General features: G+C 40.0%; 1 protein-coding gene across 1 annotated transcript in view; it reads left to right on the top strand.

Annotated features, from left to right (window-relative positions):
* Positions 1-22,667, top strand: part of LMNTD1 (lamin tail domain containing 1) — a 455,425-nt gene that overhangs the window by 141,005 nt on the left and 291,753 nt on the right. Inside the window, exon 6 of the mRNA XM_049694225.1 lies at positions 18,925-19,079. The gene's annotated coding sequence lies outside the window, so the exon portion shown is untranslated. The remainder of the gene's footprint in view (positions 1-18,924; positions 19,080-22,667) is intronic.

Raw genomic sequence — 22,667 nt, 5'->3', positions numbered from 1 at the left:
TCTACTCAAAACTACTGGCTAAATACAATACTTCTTAAATAATGATAATTATAATAATAACATCCATACATGAAATTGGAGAATGAGAAGTCTTTTTACCTCGGAATTTCTGTATTTTGTGCTTTTGTTGGTATAATAATTTGCCATCCTTGGCAAAGGACCATATTGATTTAAACCTGAAGAAAATAGGTAAATAGATGCCGAAGTCTTAGGGAAGGTTCCCGAAGATAAGGTCCTCAGCATTTGAAAATTTAAAAGAAAATGTTTCTTCTTTTCTCTTCTTGAAGCTGGATACCATGGATAGTTTTTGATTCACACACGTCTGTGCCCAAAAGGCCTAGGCTTCTTTGGGGGAATGTCGCAGTTCTATTGGCTCAAGCCACATTCAGAATCCTGGGATAGTCTCTTCATCTGACCACCCTAGGATAACATCAGTAATAGTGATTTCAGCTCAAGTCTCTGTAAGCATGTTATATTAGATGGGGTCAAAGTTTTATGAAAAGATAAGAAAAAATTATTCAAAAGTAAGCAAATAGGCAAATTACAGTACTCTAACACCCCACAAGGAACATTATTTTCTGTATGCTAATCACTATTAATTACTTAGTGTATATTATCTTCAATCCTGTTACGTAGGAAACGTTATCCTTAGAGTTCGAGAAATTGAGGATCGGGAATTCCCTGGCAGTCCAGTTGCTAGGACTCCGCACTTTCACTGCTGAGCGCCAGGGATCAATCCCTGGTCGGGGAACTAAGATCCTACAAGCTGCGTGGCACGGCCAGAAAATAAAGGAATCTAAGGCTTAAAGAAATCTAAAAACTTTCCCAAGCTTATACACATAATAAATGACGGAGCTTTCAAACTGAAGTCTGTACAGCCCACAGATTGGATCTTAATAGGCTACATAGCTGTTAATCCCTTGACATATTAATGAGTAATTGCCATTTCAGGCATTAGGGAGAGGCAGCTGCAGGTAGGAGGCTCCTACAGTACTCCTCAGCCCTGAACACTGGAGTCCTTGGTACCGCTGGCTAAGAGTAACTGTCTATTGAAATGCTAGATTCAAGTGAGCCCAGGTCTCCGAAGGCCCGGCTTGAACTGCCTATAAGGGGTTTGTCTTCATTTGGCAATTTGTTTTTATAGCTACTGTAACTTTGATCAATGCTGCTCTTATATTCTATTTCCTGAAGGTATTTTCTGTATTATTACTCTTTCTCATTTTTATATTCCTCCTCGTAAGTCCCTTTCTTTCCTTGTTATAGGCACACTCAAACCTCCATCCTAAAAAAACAACCACCACCACCCACAAACATTTTTCCTTCACCCCGATTCTCCTTCACACTATTGTTCCTTTGTTCTACATCCCATTACCCTCTCATTCTTCTTGAAAGAGTAGCTTTATCAATTACTGTCTATAAATCATTATTTTTCATTCATTTCAGAACCTGTTACCCTCCAGTTTTCTCTTCCATCACTCATTGAATCAAATGTAACCTTGTTTAACAAGCTTTATTACGTTAACGTCCAATAGCCTTCCTTATGGAGGAAAACGGAAATGGAAACAGAATATAGACTATGCTTATGAAACATCTACTGTAAGCCATCTTTATGCAGTAAATTTTATATATATTTTCTCATCTAAGCTTCATAGTAACCTTGTGATTTTTTATTTATTTATTTTAACATCTTTATTGGAGCGTAATTGCTTTACAGTGTTGTGTTAGTTTCTACTGTATAACAAAATGAATCTGCTATATATATACATATATACCCATATCCCCTCCTTCTTGTGTCTCCCTCCCATCCTCCCTATCCCACCCCTCTAGGTGGTCACTAAGCACCGAGCTAATCTCCCTGTGCTATGCAGCTGCTTCCCACTAGCTATCTCTTTTACATTCGGTAGTGTATATATGTCAATGCTACTCTCTCACTTCGTCCCAGCTTACCCTTCCCCCTTCCATGTCCTCAACTCCATTGTCTACCTTTGCATCTTTATTCCTGTCCTGCCCCTAGGTTCATCAGAACCTTTTTTTTTTAGATTCCATATATATTTGTTAGCATATGGTATTTCTTTTTCTCTTTCCGAATTACTTCATTCTGTATGACAGACTCTATGTCCATACACCTTACTACAAATAGTTCAATTCCATTTCTTGTATGGCTGAGTAATATTCCATTGTAAATACGTGCCACATCATCTTTATCCATTTATCTGTCTATAGACACTTAGGTTGCTTCCATGTCTCGGCTATTGTAAATAGAGCTTCAATGAACATTTTGGTACATGACTCTTTTTAAATTATGGTTTTCTCAGGGTATATGCCCAGTAGTGGGATTGCTGGGTCACATGGTACTTCTATTTTTAGTCTTTTAAGGAACCTCCATACTGTTCTTCATAGTGGCTGTATCAATTTACATTCCCACCAACAGTGCAAGAAGGTTCCCTTTTCTGGACACCCTCTCCAGCACTTATTGTTTGTAGATTTTTTGATAATGGCCATTCTGACTGGTGTGAGATGATATCTCATTGCAGTTTTGATTTGCATTTCTCTAATGATTAGTGATGTTGAGCATCCTTTCATGTGTTTGTTGGCAATCTGTATATCTTCTTTGGAGAAATGTCTGTTTAGGTCTTCTGCCCATTTTTGGATTGGGTTGTTTGTTCTTTTGATATTCAGCTGCATGACCTGATTGTATATTTTGGAGATTAATCGTTTGTCTGTTGCTTCATTTGCAAATATTTTCTCCCATTCTGAGGGTTGTCTTTTGGTCTTGTTTATGGTTTCCTTTGCTGTGCAAAAGCTTTTAAGTTTCATTAGGTCCCATTTTTTAATTTTTATTTCCAGTTCTCTAGGTGGTGGGTCAAAAAGGATCTTGCTGTGATTTATGTCATAGAGGGTTCTGCCTATGTTTTCCTCTAAGAGTTTTAGAGTGTCTGGTCTTACATTTAGGTCTTTAATCCATTTTGAGTTTATTTTTGTGTAGGGTGTTAGGAAGTGTTCTAATTTCATTCTTTTACATGTAGCTGTCCATTTTTCCCAGCACCACTTGGTGAAGAGGCTGTCTTTTTCCACTGTATATGCTTGCCTCCTTTATCACAAATAAGGTGACCATATGTGCATGGGTTTATCTCTGGGCTTTCTATCCTGTTCCATTGATTTATATTTCTGTTTTTGTGCCAGTACCATACTGTCTTGATTTAGTTATTTAGCTTTCTAGCATAGTCTGACATCAGGGACCCTGATTCCTCCAGCTCCGTTTTTCTTTCTCAAGATTGCTTTGCCTATTTGGGGTCTTCTGTGTTTCCATACGAATTGTGAAAATTTCTGTTCTAGTTCTGTGAAAAATGCCAGTGGTAGTTTGATAGGGATTGCGTCAAATATGTAGATTGCTTTGGGTAGTAGAGTCATTTTCACAATGTTGATTCTTCCATTCCAAGAATATGGTACATCTCTTGATCTGTTTGTATCGTCTTTAACTTCTTTCATCAGTGTCTTATAATTTTCTGCATACAGGCCTTTGGTCTCCTTAGGTAGGTTTATCCCTAGGTATTTTCTTCTTATTTTTGCAATGTTAAATGGGAATGTTTCCTTAATTTCTCTTTCAGATTTTCATCATTAGTATATAGGAATGCAAGAGATCAATGTGCATTAATTTTGTATCCTGCTACTTTACCAAATTCATTGATTAGCTCTAGTAGTTTTCTGGTAGCATCTTTAGGATTCTCTATGTATAGTATCATGTCATCTGCAAACAGTGACAGCTTTACTTCTTATTTTCCAATCTGAATTCCTTTTATTTATTTTTCTTCTGTGATTGCTGTGGCTAAAACTTCCAAAACTGTGTTGAATAATAGTGATGAGAGTGGACAACCTTGTCTTGTTCCTGATCTTAGCAGAAGTGGTTTCAGTTTTTCACCACTGAGAAGGGTGTTGGCTGTGCGTTTGTCATATGTGGCCTTTATTATGCTGAGGTAGTTCCTCTATACCTACTTTCTGGAGAGTTTTTATCATAAATGGGTGTTGAATTTTGTTGAAACCTTTTCTGCATCTATTGAGATGATCATATGGTTTTTCTCCTTCAATTTGTTAATATGCTACAGGACATTGATTGATTTGTGTATACTGAAGAATCCTTGCATTCCTGAGATAAACCCCACTTGATCATGGTGTATGGTCCTTTTAATGTGCTGTTGGATTCTGTTTGCTAGTATTTTGTTGAGGATTTTTGCATTTATGTTCATCAGTGATATTGGCCTGTAGTTTTCTTTCTTTGTGACATCCTTGTCTGGTTTTGGTATCAGGGTGATGGTGGCCTCGTATAATGGATTTGGGAGTGTTCCCCCCTCTGCTATATTTTGGAAGAGTTTGAGAAGGATAGGTGTTGGTTCTTCTCTAAATGTTTGATAGAATTCACCTGTGAAGCCATCCGGTCCTGGGCTTTGTTTTGCTGGAAGGTTTTTAATCAGTTTCCATTTCACTGCTTGTGATTGGTCTTTTTATATTTTCTATTTCTTCCTGGTTCAGTCTCAAAAGGTTGTGCTTTTCTAAGAATTTGTCCATTTCTTCCAGGTTGCCCATTTTATTGGCATAGAGTTGCTTGTCCATTGTATTTCTACACTGTCAGTCGTTACTTCTTTTTTCATTTCTTTTTTTTTTTAACATCTTTATTGGAGTATAATTGCTTTACAGTGGTGTGTTAGTTTCTGCTTTATAACAAAGTGAATCAGTTATACGTATACATATGTTCCCATATCTCTTCCCTCTTGCGTCTCCCTCCCTCCCACTCTCCCTATCCCACACCTCTAGGTGGTCACAAACCACCAAGCTGATCTCCCTGTGCTATGCGGCTGCTTCCCACTAGCTATCTATTTTACGTTTGGTAGTGTATATATGTCCATGCCATTCTCTCATTTTGTCACAGCTTACCCTTGACCCTCCCCATATCCTCAAGTCCATTCTCTAGTAGGTCTGTGTCGTAATTCCCGTCTTACCCCTAGGTTCTTCATGACATTGTTTTTTTTTTCTTAGATTCCATATATATGTGTTAGCATATGGTATTTTTTTTTCTCTTTCTGACTTACTTCACTCTGTATTACAGACTCTAGGTCTATCCACCTCACTACAAATAACTCAATTTCGTTTCTTTTTATGGCTGAGTAATATTCCATTGTATATATGTGCCACATATTCTTTATCCATTCATCTGTAGATGGACACTTAGGTTGCTTCCATGTCCTGGCTATTGTAAATAGAGCTGCAATGAACATTTTGGTACATGACTCTTTTTGAATTATGGTTTTCTCAGGGTATATGCCCAGTAGTGGGATTGCTCTGTCACACAGTACTTCTATTTTTAGTTTTTTAAGGAACCTCCATACTTTTCTCCATAGTGGCTGTATCAATTTACATTCCCACCAACAGTGCAAGAGTGTTCCCTCTTCTCCACAGCCTCTCCAGCATTTATTCTTTCTAGATTTTTTGATGATGGCCATTCTGACTTGTGTGAGATGATATCTCATTGTAGTTGTTTTCTGTTTTGTTTTGTTTTGTTTTGTGGTATGTGGGTCTCTCACTGTTGTGGCCTCTGCCGTTGCAGAGCACAGGCTCCGGACGCGCAGGCTCAGCAGCCATAGCTCACGGGCCTAGCCACTCCACAGCATGTGGGATCTTCCTGGACTGGGGCACGAACCCGTGTCCCCTGCATCGGCAGGCGGACTCTCAACCACTGCGCCACCAGGGAAGCCCTCATTGTAGTTTTGATTTGCATTTCTCTAATGATTAATGATGTTGAGCATTCTTTCATGTGTTTGTTGGCAGTCTGTATATCTTCTTTGGAGAAATGTCGATTTAGGTCTTCTGCCCATTTTTGGATTAGGTTGTTTGTTTTTTTGTTATTGAGCTGCATGAGCTGCTTGTAAATTTTGGAAATTAATACATTGTCAGTTGCTTCATTTGCAAATATTTTCTGCCATTCTGAGGGTTGTCTTTTGGTCTTGTTTATGTTTTCCTTTGCTGTGCAAAAGCTTTGAAGTTTCATTAGGTCCCATTTGTTTATTTTTGTTTTAATTTCCATTTCTCTAGGAGGCAGGTCAAAAAGGATCTTGCTGTGATTTATGTCATAAAGTGTTCTGCCTATGTTTTCCTCTAAGAGTTTGATAGTGTCTGGCATTACATTTAGGTCTTTACTCCATTTTGAGTTTATTTTTGTGTATGGTGTTAGGGAGTTTTCTAATTTCATACTTTTACATGTACCTGTCCAGGTTTCCCAGCATCACATATTGAAGAGGCTGTCTTTTCTCCACTGTATATTCTTGCCTCCTTTGTCAAAGATAAGGTGACCATATGTGCATGGGTTTATCTCTGGGCTTTCTATCCTGTTCCATTGATCTATATTTCTGTTTTTCTGCCACTACCATACTGTCTTGATTACTGTAGCTTTGTAGTATAGTCTGAAGTCAGGGAGTCTGATTCCTCAGGCTCCATTTTTCATCCTCAAGTTTGCTTTGGCTATTCGGGGTCTTATGTTTTTCCATCCAAATTGTGAAAATTTTTGTTCTAGTTCTGTGAAAAATGCAAGTGGTAGTTTGATAGGGATTGCATTGAATCTGTAGATTGCTTTGGGTACTAGAGTTATTTTCACAATGTCGATTCTTCCAATCCAAGAACATGGTATATCTCTCCATCTATTTGTATCATCTTTAATTTCTTTCATCAGTGTCTTATAATTTTCTGCATAGCATGTCTTTTGTCTCCTTAGGTAGGTTTATTCCTAGATATTTTATTCTTTTTGTTGCAATGGTAAACGGGAGTGTTTTCTTAATTTCACTTCCAGATTTTTCATCATTAGTGTATAGGAATACCAGAAATTTCTGTGCATTAATTTTGTATCCTGCAACTTTACCAAATTCATTGATTACCTCTAGTAGTTTTCTGTTGGCATCTTTAGGATTCTCTATGTATAGTATCATATCATCTGCAAACAGTGACAGCTTTACTTCTTTTCCAATCTGAATTCATTTTATTTCTTTTTCTTCTCTGATTGCTGTGGCTAAAACTTCCAGAACTATGTTGAATAATAGTGGTGACAGTGGGCAACCTTGTCTTGTTTCTGATCTTAGTGGAAATGCTTTCAGTTTTTCACCATTGAGGATGATGTTGGCTGTGGGTTTGTCATATATGGCCTTTATTATGTTGAGGAAAGTTCCCTCTAGGCCTACTTTCTAGAGGGTTTTTATCATAAATGGGTGTGGAATTTTGTCGAAAGCTTTCTCTGCATCTATTGAGATGATCATATGGTTTTTCTCCTTCAATTTTTCACTATGGTGTATCACGTTGATTGATTTGTGTATATTGAAGAATCCTTGCATTCCTGGCATAAACACCACTTGATCATGGTGTATGGTCCTTTTAATGTGCTGTTGGATTCTGTTTGCTAGTATTTTGTTGAGGAGTTTTGCATCTATGTTCTTCAGTGATATTGGCCTACTGTAATTTTCTTTCTTTGTGACATCTTTGTCTGATTTTGGTATCAGGGTGATGGTGGCCTCATAGAATGAATTTGGGAGTGTTCCTCCCTCTGCTATATTTTGGAAGGGTTTGAGAAGGATAGGTGTTAGCTCTTCTCTAAATGTTTGATAGAATTCACCTGTGAAGTCCTCTGGTCCTGGGCTTTTGTTTTTTGGAAGATTTTTCATCACAGTTTCAATTTCAATGCTTGTGATTGGTCTGTTCATATTTTCTATTTCTTCCTGGTTCAGTCTTGGCAGGTTGTGCATTTCTAAAATTTTTTCAATTTCTTCCAGGTCTTCCATTTCATTAGCGTAGTGTTGCTTATCGTAATCCCTCATGATCCTTTGTATTGCTTCAGTGTCAGTTGTTACTTCTCCTTTTTCATTTCTAATTCCGTTGATTTGAGTCTTCTCCCTTTTATTCTTGGTGGGTCTGGCTAATGGTTTATCAATTTTGTTTATCTTCTCAAAGAACCAGCTTTTAATTTTATTGATCTTTGCTATCGTTTCCTTCATTTCTTTTTCATTTATTTCTGATATGATCTTTATGATTCATTTCCTTCTGCTAACTTGGGGGTTTTTGTTCTTCTTTCGCGAATTCCTTTAGGTGCAGGGTTAGGTTGTTTATTTGAGATGTTTCCTGTTTCTTAAGGTAGGATTGTATTCCTATAAACTTCCCTCTGAGAACTGCTTTTGCTGCATCTCATAGGTTTTTGGGGTTTTTTTTGCTGTACGTGGGCCTCTCACTGTTGTGGCCTCTCTTGTTGCAGAGCACAGGCTCTGGACGTGCAGGCTCAGCGGCCATGGCTCACGGGCCCAGCCGCTCCACGGCATGTGGGATCTTCCCAGACTGGGGCACGAACCCGTGTCCCCTGCATCGGCAGGCAGACTCTCAACCACTGCACCACTAGGGAAGCCCTCCCATTTGTTTTGGATCATCGTGTCTCCATTGTCATTTGTTTCTAGGTATTTTTTGATTTTCTCTTTGATTTCTTCAGTGATGTCTTGGCTATTTAATAGCGTATTGTTTATCCTCCATGTGCTTGTATATCTTACAGATCTTTTCCTGTAATTGATATCTAGTCTCATAGCGTTGTGGTCAGAAAAGATACTTGATACGATTTCAATTTTCTTAAATTTACCAAGGCTTGATTTGTGACCCAAGATACGATCTATCCTGGAGAATGTTCCATGAGCACTTGAGAAAAATGTGTATTCTGTTATTTTTAGATGGAATGTCCTATAAATGTCAATTAAGTCCATCTTGTTTAATGTGTCAATTAAAGCTTGTGTTTCCTTATTTATTTTCATTTTGGATAATCTGTCCATTAGTGAAAGTGGGGTGTTAACGTCCCCTACTATGATTGTGTTACTGTCAATTTCCCCTTTTATGGCTGTTAGTATTTGCCTTATGTATTGAGGTGCTCCTATGTTGGGTGCATAAATATTTACAATTGTTATATCTCTTCTTGCATTGATCCCTTGATCATTATGTAGTGTCCTTCTTTGTCTCTTGTAATAGTCTTTATTTTAAAGTCTATTTTGTCTGATATGAGAATAGCTACTCCAGCTTTCTTTTGATTTCCATTTGCATGGAATATCTTTTTCCATCCCCTCACTTTCAATCTGTATGTGTCCCTAGGTCTGAAGTGGGTCTCTTGTAGACAGCATATATATAGGTCATGTTTTTGTATCCATTCAGCCAGTCTGTGTCTTTTGGTGGGAGCATTTAGTCCGTTTTCATTTAAGGTAATTATCGATCTGTATGTTCCTATTCCCATTTTCTTAATTGTTTTGGGTTTGTTATTGTAGGTCTTTTCCTTCTCTTGTGTTTCTTGCCTAGAGAAGTTCCTTTAGCATTTGTTGTAAAGGTGGTTTAATGGTGCTGAACTCTCTCAGCTTTTGCTTGTCTGTAAAGGTTTTAATTTCTCCATCAAATCTGAATGAGATCCTTGCTGGGTAGAGTAATCTTGGTTGTAGGTTTTTCTCCTTCATCACTTTAAATATGTCCTGCCAGTCCCTTCTGGCTTACAGAGTTTCTGCTGAAAGATCAGCTGTTAACCTTATGGGGATTTCCTTATGTGTTATTTGTTGCTTTTCCCTTGCTGCTTTTAATAGGTTTTCTTTGTATTTAATTTTTGACAGTTTGATTAATATGTGTCTTGGTGTGTTTCTCCTTGGATTTATCCTGTCTGTGACTCTCTCTGCTTCCTGGACTTGATTAACCATTTCCTTTCCCATATTAGGGACGTTTTTAACTATAATCTTTTCAAATATTTTCTCAGTCCCTTTCTTTTTCTCTTCTTTTTCTGGGACACCTATAATTCAAATGTTGGTGCATTTAATGTTGTCCCAGAGGTCTCTGAGACTGTCCTCAGTTCTTTGCATTCTTTTTTCTTTATTCTGCTCTGCAGTAGTTATTTCCACTATTTTATCTTCCAGGTCACTTATCCGTTCTTCTGCCTCAGTTATTCTGCTATTGATCCCTTCTAGGGTATTTTTAATTTCATTTATTGCGTTGTTCATCATTGCTTGTTTCCTCTTTAGTTCTTCTACGTCCTTGTTAAATGTTTCTTGCATTTTCTCTATTCTATTTCCAAGATTTTTGGTCATCTTTACTATCATTATTCTGAATTCTTTTTCAGGTAGACTGCCTATTTCCTCTTCATTTGTTAGGTCTGGTGGGTTTTTATCTTGTTCCTTTATCTGCTGTGTGTTTTCCTGTCTTCTCATTTTGCTCATCTTACTGTGTTTGGGTTCTCCTTTTTGCAGGCTACAGGTTCATAGTTCCCGTTGTTTTTGGTGTCTGTCCCCCGTGGCTAAGGTTGGTTCAGTGGGTTGTGTGTCCTTCCTGGTGGAGGGGACTAGTGCCTGTGTTCTGGTGGATGAGGCTGGATCTTGTCTTTCTAGTGGGCATGTGCACATCTGGTGGTGTGTTTTGGGGTGTCTGTGGCCTTATTATGATTTTTGGCAGCCTCTCTGGCAATGGATGGGGCTGTGTTCCTGTCTTGCTAGTTGTCTGGCATAGGGTGTCCAGCACTGTAGCTTGCTGATCATTGAGTGAAGCTGGGTCTTGGTGTTCAGATGCAGATCTCTGGGAGATTTTCGCTGTTTGATATTACGTGGAACTGGGAGGTCTCTTGTGGACCATTGTCCTGAAGTTGGCTCTCCCACCTCAGAGGCACAGCACTGACTTCTGGCGGGAGCACCAAGAGGCTTTCATCCACACGGCTCAGAATAAAAGGGAGAAACAGGGCTTTCCTGGTGGCGCAGTGGTTGAGAGTCTGCCTGCCGATGCAGGGGACGCGGGTTCGTGCCCTGGTCCCACATGCCGCAGAGCGGCTGGGCCTGTGAGCCATGGCTGCTGAGCCTGCGTGTCCGGAGCCTGTGCTCCACAATGGGAGAGGCCACAACAGTGAGGGGCCCGCGTACCGAAAAAATAAAATAAAATAAAAGGGAGAAACAATAGAAAGAAAGAAAGAGGATAAAATAAAATAAATAAGATAAAATAAAATAAAGTTATTAAAATAAAAAATAATTATTATGAAAAAAACTTTTTAAAGTAAAAAAAAAGAACAGAAAAAAAGAACGGACGGACAGAATCCTAGGACAAATGGTGAAAGCAAAGCTATACATACAAAATCTCACACAGAAGCACACACATACACACTCACAAAAAGAGGAAAAGGGGAAAAAAATATTTTATATATATATATATATATATATATATATATATATATATATATCTCGATGCTCCCAAAGTCCACCTCTTCAATTTGGGATGATTCGTTGTCTATTCAGGTGTTCCACAGATGCAGGCACATCAAGTTGATTGTGGCGCTTTCATATGCTGCTTCTGAGGCTGCTGGGAGAGATTTCCCTTTCTCTTCTTTGTTCTCACTGCTGAGCTTTGGATTTGGACCCACCTCAGCTTGTAGGTCACTGGAGGGCATCTGTTCTTCACTCAGACAGGAAGGGGTTAAAGGAGCAGCTGCTTCGGGTACTCTGGCTCACTCAGGCCGTGGGGGAGGGAGGGGCACGGAGTGAGGGGCGGGCCTGCGGTGGAAGAGGCTGGCGTGACGTTGCACCAGCCTGAGGTGCGCCGTGCGTTCTCCCGGGGAAGTTGTCCCTGGATCACGGGACCCTGGCAGTGGCGGGCTGCACAGGTTTCCAGGAGGGGAGGTGTGGACAGTGACCTGTGCTCGCACACAGGCTTCCTGGTGGCGGCAGCAGCAGCCTTAGCATCTCATGACCGTCTGTGGAGTCCGCGCTGATAGTCGCAGCTCGCGCCCGTCTCTGGAGCTCTTTTAAGCAGTGCTCTTAAACCCCTCTCCTCGCGCACCAGGAAACAAAGAGGGAAGAAATAGTCTCTTGCCTCTTTGGCAGCTCCACACTTTTCCCAGACTCCCTCCCAGGTAACCGTGGTGCACTAGCCCCCTTCAGGCTGTGTTCACGCAGCCAACCCTAGTCCTCTCCCTGGGATCCGACCTCCGAACCCTGAGCCTCGACTCCTAGCCCCCGCCCGCCCCAGCGGGTGAGCAGAGAAGCCTCTCGGGCTGGTGAGTGCTGGTCGGCACCGATCCTCTGTGCGGGCATCTCTCTGCTTTGCCCTCCGCACCCCTGTGGCTGTGCTCTCCTCCGAGGCTCGGAAACTCCCCCCTCCACCACCCACAGTCTCTGCCCGCGAAGGGGCTTCCTAGTGTGAGGATTCCTTTCCAACTTAACAGCTCCCTCCCACTGGTGCAGGTCCCGTTCCTATTCTTTTGTCTGTGTTTTTACTTTTTTCTTTTGCCCTACCCAGGTACGTGGGGAGTTTCTTGCCTAATGGGAGGTCTGAGGTCTTCTGCCAGCGTTCAGTAGGTGTTCTATAGGAGTAGTTCCACGTGTAGATGTATTTCTGATGTATCTGTGGGGAGGAAGGTGATCTCCGCATCTCACTCTTCCACCATCTTCTCTAACCTCCTCCTTTTTTCATTTCTAATTCTGTTGATTTGAGTCTTCTCCCTTTTTTTCTTGGTGAGTCTGGCTAAAGTTTTATCAATTTTGTTTATCTTCTCCAAGAACCAGCTTTTAGTTTTATTGATCTTTGCTATTGTTTCCTTCATTTCTTTTGCATTTATTTCTGATCTGATCTTAATGATTTCTTTCCTTCTGCTAACTTTGGGTTTTTTTGGTTCCTCTTTCTCTAATTGCTTTAGGTGTAAGGTTAGGTTGTTTATTTGAGATTTTTCTTGTTTCTTAAGGTAGGATTGTATTTCTATAAACTTCCCTCTTAGACCTGCTTTTGCTGCATCCCACAGGTTTTGGGTCATCGTGTTTTCATTGTCATTTGTTTCTAGGTGTTTTTTATTTTCCTCTTTGATTTCTTCAGTGATGTCTTGGCTATTTAATAGCGTATTGTTTAGCCTCCATGTGTTTGTATTTTTTACATTTTTTTTTCTGTAATTGATATCTAGTCTCAGAGCGTTTTGGTCAGAAAAGATACCTGATATGATTTCAATTTTCTTAAATTTACCAAGACTTGATTTGTGACCCAAGATATGATCTATCCTGCAGAGTGTTCCATAAGCACTTGAGAAGAAAGCATATTCTGTTGTTTTTGGATGGAATGTCCTATAAATATCAATTAAGTCCATCTTGTCTAATGTATCATTTAAAGCTTGTGTTTCCTTATTTATTTTCATTTTGGATGATCTGTCCATTGGTGAAAGTGGAGTGTTAAATTCCCCTGCTGTGGCTGTTTTACTGTCGATTTCCCCTTTTTTGGCTGCTAGCATTTGCCTTATGTATTGAGGTGCTCCTATGTTGGGTGCATAAATATTTACAATTGTTGTATCTTCTTCTTGGATTGATCCCTTGATCATTATGTAATGTCCTTCTTTGTCTCTTGTAATACTCCTTATTTTAAAGTCTATTGGTCTGATATGAGAATTGCTACTCCAGCTTTCTTTTGATTTCCATTTGCATGGAATATCTTTTTCCATCCCCTCACTTTCAGTCTGTATGTGTCACTAGGTCTGAAGTGGGTCTCTTGTAGACAGCATATAGATGGGTCTTGTTTTTGTATCCATTCAGCCAGTCTGTGTCTTTTGGTTGGAGCATTAAATCCATTTACATTTAAGATAATTATCAATATGTATGTTCCTATTACCATTTTCTTAATTGTTTTGGGTTTGTTATTGTAGGTCTTTTCCTTCTTTTGTGTTTCCTGCCTAGTGAAGTTCCTTTAGCATGTGTTGTAAAGCTGGTTTGGTGGTGCTGAATTCTCTTAACTTTTGCTTGTCTGTAAAGGTTTTAATTTCCCTATCAAATCTGAACGAGATCCTTGCTGGGTAGAGAAATCTTAGGTGTAGGTTTTTCCTTTTCATCACTTTAAATATGTCCTGGCACTCCCTTCTGGCTTGCAGAGTTTCTACTGAAGGATCAGCTGTTAACCTTATGAGGATTCCCTTGTATGTTATTTGTTGTTTTTCCCTTGCTGCTTTCAATATTTTTTCTTTGTATTTAATTTTTGATAGTTTGATTAATATGTGTCTTGGCATGTATCCTATATGGGACTCTCTGTGCTTCCTGGACTTGATTGACTATTTCGTTTCCCATGTTAGGGAAGTTTTCAACTATAATGTCTTCAAATCTTTTCTCAGACCATTTCTTTTTCTCTTCTTCTTCTGGGACCCCTATAATTCGAATGTTGGTGTGTTTAATGTTGTCCCAGAGGTCTCTGAGACTGTCCTCAATTCTTTTCATTCATTTTTCTTTATTCTGCTCTGCAGTAGTTATTTCCACTATTTTATCTTCCAGGCCACTTATCAGTTATTCTGGTATTGATTCCTTCTAGAGAATTTTAATTTCATGTATTGTGTTGTTCGTCATTGTTTGTTTGCTCTTTAGTTCTTCTAGGTCCTTGTTAAACGTTTCTTGTATTTTCTCCATTTTATTTACAAGATTAGGATCATCTTTACTATCATTACTCTGAATTCTTTTTCAGGTAGACTGCCTATTTCCTCTTCATTTGTTAGGTCTGGTGGGTTTTTACTTTGCTCCTTCATCTGCTGCATATTTCTCTGTCTTCTCATTTTGTTTAACTTACTGTGTTTGGGGTCTCTTTTTCACAGGCTGCAGGTTTGTAGTTCCCATTGTTTTTGTTGTCTGCCCCCAGTGGGTGAGGTTGTTTCAGTGGCTTTTGTAGGCTTTTTGGTGGAGGGCACTTGTGCCTGTGTTTTGGTGGGTGGGGCTGAATCTTGTCTTTCTGGTGGGCAGGGCCATGCCCAGTGGTGTATTTTGGGGTGTCTGTGAGCTTAGTATGATTTTAGGCAGCCTCCCTGCTAATGGGTTGGGTTGTGTTCCTGTCTTGGTAGTCGTTTGGCATGGGGCGTCCAGCACTGGAGCCTGCTGGCCGTTGGGTGGAGCTGGATCTTAGCATTGAGTTGGAGATCTCTGGGAGAGCTCTTGCCAATTGATATTACCTGGTGCCAGGAGGTCTCTTGTGGTCCAATGTCCTGAACTCGGCTCTCCCACATTAGAGACTCAGGCCTGACACCAGGCCAGAGCACCAAGACCCTGTCAGCACATAGCTCAGAAGAAAACAGAAAAAAAGAAAGAAAATAAAATTTTTAATAAAATTAATAAAAATTTTTATATTATTTAAATAAAAAAGTAGTAAAAGAAGAGAGCAAGCAAACAAATCCACCAGTGATAACAAGCACAAAAAACTAAACTAAGATAAACATAAAAATCAGAAACAAATCAGTTGCAGACAGCAAACCCCAAGTCTACAGTTGCTCCCGAAGTCCACCGCCTCAATTTTGGGACTATTTGTTGTCTGTTTAGGTATTGCAGAGATGCAGCGTACATCAACTTGATTGTGGAGATTTAATCTGCTGCTCCTGAGGCTGCTGGGAGAAATTTCCCTTTCTCTTCTTTGTTTGCACAGCTCCCGGGGTTCAGCTTTGATTTTGGCCCCACCTCTGCGTGTAGGTCACCCTCTGGCATCTGTTTCCCGCCCAGAGAGGAGGGGGTTAAAGCAGCAGCTAATTAGGGTGCTTTGACTCACTCAGGCCGTGGGGAGGGAGGCATACGGTAGTCACAGTTGGAAGGTGGGACGAGCCTGCAGTGGCAGAGGCCAGTGTGACGTTGCAACAGCTTGAGGCGCGCCATGTGTTCTCCTGCGGAGCTTGTCCCTGGATCTCAGGACGCTGGCAGTGGCAGGCTGCACACGCTCCTTGGGGGGTGTGAGTAGTGACCTGTGCTTGCACACAGGATTCCTGGTGTCAGCAGAAGCAGCGTTCGCGTTGTTCGTGCCCGTCTCTGGTGTCCGCGCTGATAGCCACAGCTCGTGCCCGTCTCTGGAGCTAGTTTAGGTGGTGCTCTGAATCCCCCCTCCTTTTGCACCCTGAAACAATGGTCTCTTGCCTCTTAGGCAGTTCCAGACTTTTTCCCGGACTCCCTCCTGGCTAGCTGTGGCGCACTAGCCCCCTTCAGGCTGTGTTCACGCAGCCAACCCCAGTCCTCTGCCTGGAATCCAACCTCTGAAGCCCGAGCCTCAGCTCCCAGCCCCTGCCCGCCCCGGCGGGTGAGCAGACGAGCCACTTGGGCTGGTGAGTGCTGGTCGGCACCAATCCCCTGTGTGGGAACGTCTCTGCTTTGCCCTCCGCACCCCTGTTGCTGCGCTCTCCTCCATGGCTCCAAAGCTTCCCCCCCACCACCCCTCATCTCCGCCAGGGAAGTGTGTGGAAACCTTTCCTCTTTCACGACTCCCTCCCACTGGTGCAGGTCCTGTTCCTGTTCTTTTGTCTCTGTTTTTTCTTTTTTCTTTTGCCCTACCCAGGTACGTGGGGAGTTTCTTGCCTTTTGGGAGGTCTGAGGTCTTCTGCCAGCGTTCAGTAGGTGTTCTGTAGGAGTTGTTCCACATGTAGATGTATTCCTGATGTATTTGTGGGGAAGAAGATGATCTCCACCTCTTACTCCTCCACCATCTTGAAGGTCCCCCCACCTTGTGATATTTTAAATCATCCTCATTATTATAATTTAAAACTTAGGGAACAGGTTCAGAGCCTTTAATAAAAATTAAGTAGAAATCTGATCCAAAGCCAGTTCTCTCTGACTCAGAATCCCACGCACCCAAAATCCCATCCTCTTTCATTACACAAGGAAAGAAAGAAAGAGAGGGAAGAAGGGAGAGAAATCAGGAAGAATGGAAAGGAAAGAGGAGAAAAGGACTGAGTAAAGATGTGAATTCAGGAAAGTTTCTCTGCAACAAGCAAGAGAGTCAAATTGACCATTCCATTAATTTCATTGCTCCTACTGTGTTTTAATTTTATTGTACAGGAGTACCTTAATATAGACCTAAACACAGATCATAGAAATAGAGGGGAGAAAAATCAGCATTGGTAACAAAAATGTAGTATACTTAATGGAAAGACCTCTGATTCTCTGTTCAATTATGTTTTCTACTGAAATGAAGGCAACATTTAGGGTATCTACTTGCTAATACTGCCACCTTGCTCAACTTTCTGAGGTTTTCGCTCATGTCCAAGAAACTAGAATATAGAGCTGATAGTGAAGGAATTTACTGATCCATGTGTGCTATTTAAATTTTCTTGAAATTATTCAAATTTCTCTAGCCTAGAAATCAGGGCAGAATCTCAGGACAGATGGGTTGGTAATGAGTTTTTCACCTCTTTCAGCTGCCAAGCAATTTGGAAATTGCACGAGGCCAGGCTTTGTCGGTGCAGTTTGGCACTTCAACTTGAAGATTAGTCTGACACCAGGAAATTGTCATCATCAGCTAATGCTTAGCAAGTGTGGCACGCCAAGTGTCATGAAAATGGAAAGAAAAATAATGCTCTGTTCTGATTATAGCTTCCTCACAAGTTTGGGTTGCAACTGATTTCTCTGTCGATCTAGAAGTTCAACTTCTATCTCCAGTCCAGGCACCCTTCTTAGTTTTGTTCCCATGTGTTTGATTATCTACTGGATATTTTTACTTGGATATCATGAAGATACCTCAAAGTGCCTACGCTCAAAACTGAGTTCTTGACATTACCCAAGAAAACCCTTCTTGCTCCAGTGTTTCCTATCTTAATAAATATTAATATCATCCAACCATCTAATGGTTCAGACCTGAAATCTCTCTTGATTAATCCCCTCCCTCCCTGCACCATATCCATCCAATCGCCAAGGCCTGTTGGTTGTATTTCTTAAACATTTCCTGAATCTGTCCACTTCTCTCCATCTCCATCCCCATCATTAACTTTAGGTCACCATCAAATTTGACCCATACTCGGGTGTAGATCCCTCACTGAAGGTCACTAACTTTTCCTATTCTGCCCAATCCATTTTCTCTATGGAGCTAGAGTGGTACTAAACATCACATCATGCCATTCTCCTGCTGGAAACCATTCCATGCTTTCCACTGGTTGGGAAATGAAGTCTGAACATCTCAGCATAACTTAGAAGGCTCTTATCCACCTCCTCAGCATCATTTCTTACCAGTTAGTCATTTAGTTAGGAAATATTTATTGTGTTCCAGACCTTGTTTAGGCTCTGGAAATATGGTCAAAACTTACATACTATTGGGAGCACACAGACAATAAGCATGGAAACAAATAAATGAATAATGATTTTAAGTACTGACAAATATTCACCAGGGAGATTTTTGTGGGACCTGCCTCTTATAAGCTTTTCCCTATTCCATCTAAACTAACTTACATGTTTCTGACATGTGCTCCCCTATAAGCATATGTTAAAATTGTTATAATTTAGCACCCTTTATTTCTTGCGTATCTGTCTTCTATGCTGGATCATTACAGATTTGGCAAGAGCAAAGATTCTTTTTAGATATTACTATCTGATCCCAGTGCCTAGCTTTTTCCTGACATATGTCAGGTGTCTAATAAATATTTGTGAAGTAAATGAATGTTACTTCCTTAGTATGAATTGGTTGATAAGTTCTTATCTGGGTGAAAATAAAAAATATATGGTGAAATTAAAAATTGGATGAAAATAAAAAATATAGGCCTTCTGAAATTTGTAACTTTTCAGATATTGTAGGCTTACATGAATTACGTTGAACTTCCCAATATAGAAATTGATTAAACTTATTCACTCCAAATCACTAAATCCTTGCAGATAATGAAATTCTATGCATTACCGATCTCTTAGCTTTTCTCATTTGCTGAGAAAACCAAATTGAGAAAGAACTTTGGAGAACTGCGAGCTGAAAAAAATATGGTCTGTAATTAAAACACTGCAAGGAAGAAATATAGATGGCTTCAGTGGTTAATGTATTAGCAAAGAAACAAGAAAGTGAGTTGGGATGATCGTAGGTGTTGCTATGTTAACAACGTCAGTTTGTTCAGTGCATTTATCTTTCTAAGATTTATACCTGTTAATCTGTTTTATCAAATTTTAGGTTTTTGCAAGGAGTAGTAGAACGGTGTTACACCCTTCTAAAGGGAAATGCAATGACCACACGATCTTCCATTTTCAAGGCCTTTGGAGAACATTTTGTCTACCTCTGCTCACCAAAAAGCAAGAAAATCACAACAGATATCAGCTTGAATAAAGGTTTGGATTAGCTTTTATATGCTTTTTAAAAAAATAGTTTGTCCCACCCTTAAAACAAAGTATTTGGTTACTAATTTTTACGGTTTTTATCCTGCTATGGGTGAAAAAAAACTTCTGGGAGACTTGGAGTGCCAGTCCTTTATTATTTTCTTCTTAAAGTTTTTCTTACAACATCCTGTAGTTTTTCTGTGGTGGTTTCGGGTATGTATCAGAGTTTCTGTTAGAAACATTAGCTTTCAAAAAAAATACATTGGCACACAATCTCCAAGAATATTTGTCTTACCAAATTATTTTAAAGATGAATACTGCTTTTTCAATCACCACCATTCCTCACCAAGCTCATTGCTTGCAAATATTCCATTATATATACCTATGGTTGGAAATCAGTTACTGGGTTCCCAAATGGAAATAGTTGCAGACAGAATGCAACTAGACAATATTGTGGAAAAACCATGGGCTTTGGAGTTAAAAGCCACTAGCCCAGTGGTGTGTGATGCACACCACCCCCATTTTCATCTCTCCACAATTCCTTATCTAAAATTTACCTCTTGAGTCCCTCAGTTCCAAACCAATCAAGGACTTAGTTTTGGTTTCTTTGCTACTGCTGGTTTAGCCAGCTTACTGTCTTTGTAGAAACTCTTACTTCTCTACGAACTCAAGTATGTAAATCCTTACTCCAAATAGAAAACCTTCCACATATTTCTCAACAACTACAATGTACCCTACACTTTTCTGTACTTTCCTTTAATCTTAGGTAGCTGTCCTCCCATTCTGTAGCTTAAAACGTGAGTGAAAGATGGACTAGTAAGAAGGACCTGGCCTGGAAAAATATCTAAGGAATTCTGCAAACCTATGTGGTAGCTGGGCTTTTCAGACAAAGACTCTGAAGTCTCAACTGTTTAAAAAAAAGAAAAAAGTACAAAGAACACAATTACCAGTGGCAACATGGAAAAACCCATAGAGCATGCCACTGGCAAAACTCCTCAGAGAGTTGGTTTCCCAAATATGGAAAATATAAAACAAAACCTTCTTTATTTATAAAAACTATTTGAATTTCTAATTCTTTAGGCCTTACAGGTTTATTATGAAAACCAAATTCATTTCCCCTAAGGGGTGAGAAAGAACCACTTCCTATTGCATCAAGTTATAGAATAGCACATTTTTAAAGCTCCATCATTTGTTTCTGGGGTAGCATTACATTGTCCTCTTCTGGGTTACGTAAGTCTGCCTTGGCCTTTCAAGCACAGAAACATTTTACCCTTGACACAGTTTGGAATTTGGAACTGCCTGTGAAAACATGAATAGCTTCATTTTTCCATTTGAAAAGTCCCTAAACACAAATTGATAAATTCTCAAAGAACTTCAGTGCAGAGTTTTCAGACTAGCACTTCAACTACTAAGACCTATATTCAAAGTGTTTGAATTGCCAGAAAAAACACAGCTGTTAGTCTATATCTCAGGCAATCTGTACACCATCTTTTAGGTAGGAGAGATTACAAAATGGGCCAAAGGTTAGATGCAAGTCTTAGAAGAATAAAAAATCAGTACTGAGAGGGCACCTACCCAAAGTGCCAAATATTAGCACTAACTTGGAATATCAGAAGTTTTAAATTACTAGCCCCCAAAAAAGTCACAGTCATCCATCAACCAATCCATCAGGTTGGGAGAAAGTTTTCTCCCAACCTGCAATTCTACTCTTGATAAATGCTCTTGTGTTTTGTTTTTCCTACGATTTAAAGGGTTGTGATGGCCTAGAAACTGGCCACCTGGGATAATTTCATGGCCTTGTGGATGGAGAGTGTCTCATGCGGTCAGGGCAGCTGTGACAGAGACAGTCTCTGACATTTTCATAAACTAAATTGAATTCTTGGCACACTCTGAACTTAGATAGCACGAGTTTCCAGCCCTGCTCCTCCTTAGCTATATCAATTCTGCTTTAATTTCTGCCCTGATAATGTGATAAAATAAAGTGGGCCATTTTTTAGTCGAACTTCAATAATGATCTGAAGTACAACAAACTGCTCAAGTAATAAAGGAGTTTGTTTCTTAAAATGCGAAAAGGATCTTTGGGTTTTCTCAGTGTCTTTTATTATTAGAGTATATGTTCATATGTCTAAGCCCCCCCGAGTTAGTTCAGATTTTGACTGTCCAGCTGCTATAGAGATAAGATAAGCTTTGGGCTACGTGTAGTTTCCTACGCTCACACTCTAACTCCTGTCTTTTCTCACCACTGGTGCAACTCCCCAGTGTGTTAGAATATTCTCATGAGAAACCCTGTCCTAGATATTCTGGGATCTACTAAACAAAACCAGTTGGTTACTCATACTCTTTCACTTCAATAAACATTTCCTGAGTCTATATATCTACCTTATGTCAGCCTATATGATGTTTTGATTAATCCTCACATAATCCCTATTTTGCAGACGTAAAAAATGAGTCCAGAGAGTTTAAGTAACTTGGCCAAGGATACACAACAAATAAGCGGCATGCCAAGATGTCAGTTCATGTTCTCTGGAACTATTTTTAGATACCATTAATCACTTTGAGACCCCTTAAGCTGACACAATAGAAGCATATATCACAATGGAAGCCATGTGTCTCCGGAACTCCTGGGACTAGTAAGGGGTTCAGTGAGTTCCCAATATGGCCCAGGGAGTGCGTTCAAGGACCTGATTTGCATTTTCTCCCTGACATTGGGTTTTGTGGCTGCTGAAGATGTAAAAATTTGATCAACAGTATACCAAACTGATATTTCCATTTCAGAAAACTTATACAACTTATAATCAATATTAATTGCATCGAATATCAAAGACCTATTATTCCATAGGCCTCAAGAGAATTGTAACCAGCACCTAAACATACACATTTCCTAATTTAGAATTTAATGAACTCCCTCCTAGCTTCTTGTTACTGGCTACTTTATTAAACATAACGAATGGCTTCTCTTAGGCAGCTCCTTTTTTCAGGGTGCAGGTACAATGAGACTCCTTCTGGCAGCTGTAGCTGTGATTTTAATTGGATTGATGCCACTGTGATCCAAACTTCAGGATCTCCCAATGGAAATCACAGAACTGTTTGAGTAGGGGGAAACCTTAGAAATCAACGAGTCCCAAAGTCTCAAACTGACAGCCCCCAGGCCACAGATGACCTCGTTGTTTGTTCATCACAGAGATGACCCTAGTTGAATTCTTATAATTTTTTGAATTGGTTGCCAAAATTTTCAAGCAAGCGTATTTCAAATAAAAATCTAAATGTTAGGCTTCTCTTGAAAACTTGGAATATTAGGCAGCACTGGGCCTGCATTCCTGCATAGAAGCCACCAGCCACAGTGGATAGCAGGTGCTTCTGCAGATGGGGGCTGATCTCTCCAGTGTGACTCCATCGGGGCATTCCCTGATGGGCTGGCAGTGTTGTAGTCCGTGGTCTGTTGACGTTAATCATTGTGTTTGTATTATTATTTTCTTGTAGTACAGTTAAGAAGAAAGAAAATATTTCTGTCTTTGTCAGGAATGGGAAAACAAAATATAATCTGAGGGGGTACTGTGTTTAAAAAGAAAGAAGAAAGCAAGCGTCTTTGTGGAAGAGAAG

This window comes from Orcinus orca, chromosome 11 (genome assembly GCF_937001465.1).
Source record: "Orcinus orca chromosome 11, mOrcOrc1.1, whole genome shotgun sequence".
Lineage (NCBI taxonomy): Eukaryota > Metazoa > Chordata > Mammalia > Artiodactyla > Delphinidae > Orcinus > Orcinus orca.
Note: the sequence above shows the minus strand (reverse complement) of the source record. Positions and strands in the feature narration are given on the sequence as shown.